General features: G+C 42.6%; 1 non-coding gene across 1 annotated transcript; it reads right to left on the reverse strand.

Moving 5' to 3' along the window:
- Positions 1-455: 455 nt before the first annotated feature.
- Positions 456-646, reverse strand: LOC115930727 (U2 spliceosomal RNA). The gene has a single exon (XR_004067339.1). It is a non-coding gene; the product is annotated as a U2 spliceosomal RNA (small nuclear RNA).
- Positions 647-5,136: the final 4,490 nt, after the last annotated feature.

A 5,136-nucleotide genomic window follows, 5' to 3' on the forward strand; every position in this document is an offset into this window, starting at 1 on the left:
GTAGTAGTAGTAGTATGCCTTATTCCAGTTTCATCATTGTCTCACTAACGTTCTTTTCTGGCCCAAGATTCCACATTGCATTTAGTTGTCCTGTCTCCTTAGTCTCCTTGTTCTTTTTTTGTTTTTTCATTAAAATTTGTATTTTTTCGGCCAGGCGCGGTGGCTCACGCCTGTAATCCCAGCACTTTGGGAGGCTGAGGCAGGCGGATCACGAGGTCAGGAGATCAAGACCATCCTGGCTAACACAGTGAAACCCCGTCTCTACTAAAAATACAAAAAAATTAGCCAGGTGTGGTGGCAGGTGCCTGTAGTCCCAGCTACTCAAGAGGCTGAGGCAGGAGAATGACGTGAACCTGGGAGGTGGAGCTTGCAGTGAGCAGAGATGGCACCACTGCCCTCCAGGCTGGACGACAGAGTGAGACTCTGTCTCAAAAAAAAAATTTTTTTTTTCAAGGTTTGGGTGCACTGTTCCTGGAAGTACTGCAATATCAGGTCAATGTGTGGAGTGGATGTAGCAAGCTCCTATTCCATCTCCTGTTTCCAAAAATCCATTTAATATATTGTCCTTGGATAGAGGACATATCAGATATGAAACTGATAAAAACAGATACTATACTTGATCTTAGCCAAAAGGCCAAGAAGTGATCCTTAGTTTCCTTCTAAGAGAGTTTCTTAGTCTTTCTTTATTGTTCATGATATTTGCATTAATTTTTTAATTAAAAAATAATCAGGGAGGCTGGGTGCAGTGGCTCACACCTGTAATCCCAGCACTTTGGGAGGCCGAGGCGGGTGGATCACCTGAGGTCACGAGTTCAAGACCAGCTTGGCCAACATGGCAAAACCCCATCTCTACTAAAAATATAAAAAATTAGCTGGGCTGTAATCCTAGCTACTCAGGAGGCTGAGGCAGGATAATCGCCTGAACCTGGGAGGTGGAGGTTGCAGTGAGCCGAGATTGCACCATTGCACTCCAGCCTGGGCAACAAGAACAAAAACTCCATCTCAAAAAAAAAAAAAAAAAAATCAGGGAAATGTTTCCCTCTCTTCTTCATTTGCTTCCTTTGAATATTTTAGTCTAAAGCCATTAGGTTGGGTTGAACAAAATCTGCATCAGTGGGGCATGTTGTATTGGCATTTTGGGGGCCTGTCATGGGGTGCATTAGTCTGTTCTCACATTGCAATAAAAAATACCTGAGGTAGCAGGGCACAGTAGCTCATGCCTGTAATCCCAGCACTTTGGGAGGCTGAGGCAGGAGGATTGCTTGAGGTCAGGAGTTCAAGACCAGCCTTGCCAATATGGTGAAACTCCATCTCTACTAAAAATGCAAAAATTAGCTGGGCGTTTTGGGTGCCTGTAATCCCAGCTACTTGGGAGGCTGAGGCACGAGAATCACTTGAACCTCGGAGGCGGAGGTTGCAGTGAGCCAAGATTGAGATAGCACCACTGCACTCCAGCCTGGGCAACAGAGCAAGACTGCCTCAAAAAACAAAAACAAACAAACAAAAAAAACCTGAGGCTTAATTGGCTCACAGTTCTGCAAGCTGTACAGGACACATGATGCTGGCATCTGCTGGGCTTCTGGAGAGGCCTCAGGAAACACAATCATAGTGGAAGGCAAAGGAGGAGGAGGCACATCGCACAGCCAGAGCTGGAGCAAGGGAGAGAGGGGGAAGGTGCCACACACTTTTAAACAACCAGAACTCACTATCATGAGGGTAGCACCAAGGGAATGGTATTAAACATTCATGAGAAGTCCACCCTCATGATCCAATCACCTTCCACCAAGCTCTGCCTCCAATACTGAGGATTACAATTCAGCATGAGATTTGGGTGAAGACAAATATCTAAGCTATATCATAGGGTATAAGAGCCCAAGTGGAGTGAGGTGGCCTCTGTGAATGGGGGATGGTGATAGCCTGATAACGTTGTCAGGGTTTGAGTGGAGGGAAGAGGACACCTGTGCCAGTGCAGGGGTGAGGATGGGCCATCTGCACAGATGAGGGAAGCTGTGCAGGGGCATGATGGCAGAAACAGAAGATTGTTAATGTACAGGGGCTCTGATCACATGAATAAACATACTGAGACTAATGAAAGACAGGTGTCTGCCTAGCAGAGAGAGAAGTTACACGTGGAGAGGAAAATAACTAGAATTAATGAATCTTGTGGTGTTGGATAAGAATGGAAGGTAACCATATAAACTTAAGGCTTTCCTATATAAAAATAAATAGGGAAAAATAAATAAGTAAATATAGGTCTATCCTCTGAGAGGGTCTGGGAGGAGCAACACCTCACAGCAATGAACACATTTTGTACTCAGGTCTTGGCTTCTAAATACTATTCTTGCCAGGTGCGGTGGCTCACGCCTGTAACCCCAGCACTTTGGGAGGCTGAGGTGGGTGGATCACCTGAGGTCAGGAATTTGAGACCAGCCTAACCAATGTGGTGAAACTCTGTCTCTACTAAAAATACAAAAATTAGCTGGGCGTGGTGGCATGCACCCATAGTCCCAGCTACTTGGGAGGCTGAGACGGAGGAATCGCTTGAACCCAGGAGGTGGAGGTTGCAGTGAGCCGAGATCACACCTCTGCACTCCAGACTGGGTAACAGAGCGAGATTCCATCTCAAAAAAATATATAAATAAATATAAAAATAAATAAATAAATACCATTCTTTGCTAAAAGAAATCAAGGCTCTTTGGAGAAATGTCTACTTTTAAGGCTGGGCCAGAGAGAGTACCAAATGAGCCTGAAATATCTTTTGTGTCAGAAATTAAGGAGGTGCTCCTATATCATTTAGTGGTTAGGAAAAAGAAAAAAATAAGAAAGTGCTAAAACAATAATGGATACTTGTCAAAAGAACATAGAAACTAGCTTGAAGGGGCTCCCACTTGCTAATTCTGGGATAATTTGAGCATCAATATAAATAATAACAGTGATAGATTATAACTCATTTAATATGAGGGGAATGAGCTTATACTGAAATAAATAAATAATACGTGGGAAGAGGAGAAAGCTTTTCCTTACCACGGAATGTCAACTAATGAACTTAGAGTAATAATGGAATTAGAACATCACTTTGGCAAGCAAAATAATGGTAAAAATTCAGCCTAGAATCATCAAGGGATGCTAAAAATATTGGCTGAAAGTTGGATGAGAAATGGATATTTATATCACTTCAAAGTACTTCCCAGTAAACAGTCAATGACTACAAAAGAAAAAAAGAGTAATTTTACAATGGAGAAATCTGGCAGATGTTATCTACTCAAGGTTAACATCACAAGTAATGGGACAAGTCAATATCGAGCACCCCTTGATAGTGTGGCCACAACATCACTTCTGTGACATCCTTGACAAAAATGTATAACCTAGATGTAATCGTGAGGAAACATCAGACAAACACAAAATGAGGAACTTTCCATTTAGGAAAAAAAGCTGGCCAGTAATCTTCAAAAGTTTCAAGGCCAGCCGGGAAGGGTGGCTCAGGTCTGCAATCCCAGCACTTTGGGAGCACAAGGTGGGAGGATCGATTGAGGCCAGGAGTTTGAGATCAGCCTGGGCAACATAGTGGGACACTATTTCTACAAATTTTTTTTTTTAATTTCAAAGCCATGAAAGTCCATGAGCAAGTGGGGAGTTCTTCCAGATTAAAGCAAATTAAAAAAAACATGACAACTAAATGCTATGCATGATCCTGGATTGAACACTTTTCTATAAAGGATGTTACTGGAACAATTAGTGAAACTCAAGTGGCTCATGAGGATTAGATAGCAGTAAGTTATTGATGTTAGTTTCTGATTTTGATGGTTGTATTATTGTAAAGAGAAAATAATCAGGGAAAATGAACAACTATTTATACACCCAAGACCTGCTATTTCTCTGGTATTCTACTCCCTCCTTTTTCCCTCTCTCCCTCCTTCCTCGCTTCCTCGCTTTCTCTCTTTCTTTCTTAGACAGAGTCTAGCTCTGTCACCCAGGGTGGAGTGCAGTGGTGCGATCTCGGCTCACTGCAACCTCCACCTCCTGCGTTCAAGCAATTCTTCTGCCTCAGCCTCCTGAGTAGCTGGGATGATGGGCACTTGCCACCAGGCTTGGCTAATTTTTGTATTTTTAGTAGAGACAGGGTTTCACCATGTCTCTGGCCAGGCTGGTCTCGAACTCCTGGCCTCAAGTGATCTGCCTGCCTCAGTCTCCCAAAGTGCTGGGATTACAGGTGTGAGCCACCACGCCTAGCATATTCCACATCTTAATTGGCATTACCACCATCTATCTATCGAGGAACCCAAGCTTGAAACACAGAAGTTATCCTTGACTGCTTTCTTACAACCTGAAAGTCCATCTGGAACAGCCTCTGTATCTATTAAATAGATCAATAATATTATGAAACGTCTGTGTCTTGGAATATCATATTGCGATTTAGAGGAATGAAGTCAGTCTGTGTAGCAACATCATGATAAAAGGAGAAAGTTGTGAAAGAGAATATGGAGATCCCATTTTTTGTCAATCTTTGTACATGCAGCAGACCAAGGTGTGGTGAAGATGTATTCCAAACTATTAAGGGATGTTATCTCTTTGGGATGGAATTTTTGAATTTTCTTTTCTGTGCTGTTTGGAGTTTTGTTGTTGTTGTTATTTTTACAGTGATACATTTTAAAAAAAACAATAAAGAGATTTTACTTTTGAAAAACTGCTTAACATAAATGAAATGGCAGAGACTTACAAAGGAGATAGAAGCTATTCACCTTCAAAGAACTTCAACTCTAATCAGACAAGGTAAAAATTATTTATATATATTATAGAATACTTGTAAAAACAACATGGAGGAAACACAAATATCAAGGCAAGCTGCAGCTATAAGGAAGACTTCGCATTTGAGGAAATGAGAAGAAAGATGGATAGTGGAGGATGTGGGGAGACTGAGAGCAAAGGGGGCACAACTGGAGAGGTCTTGGCTGTGAGATGACTTTTGAAGAAGGGAGGGTCCCGGGAGGCAGGAAGAAGCCTGTCTTCACAGAATGGGGGAGTGGGCTCTTGGTTCTGAGTTTTGAGCTATGTGGGAGGCTACAGCAAGATGCTCTGCTGGCAGGACAGGCTGTTTCTCCCTGGGTTTTTGTCTGTCCCTTAACTTCTTCTTTTTCT

The sequence above is a fragment of the Gorilla gorilla genome, chromosome 15 (assembly GCF_029281585.2).
Source record: "Gorilla gorilla gorilla isolate KB3781 chromosome 15, NHGRI_mGorGor1-v2.1_pri, whole genome shotgun sequence".
Classification (NCBI taxonomy): domain Eukaryota; kingdom Metazoa; phylum Chordata; class Mammalia; order Primates; family Hominidae; genus Gorilla; species Gorilla gorilla.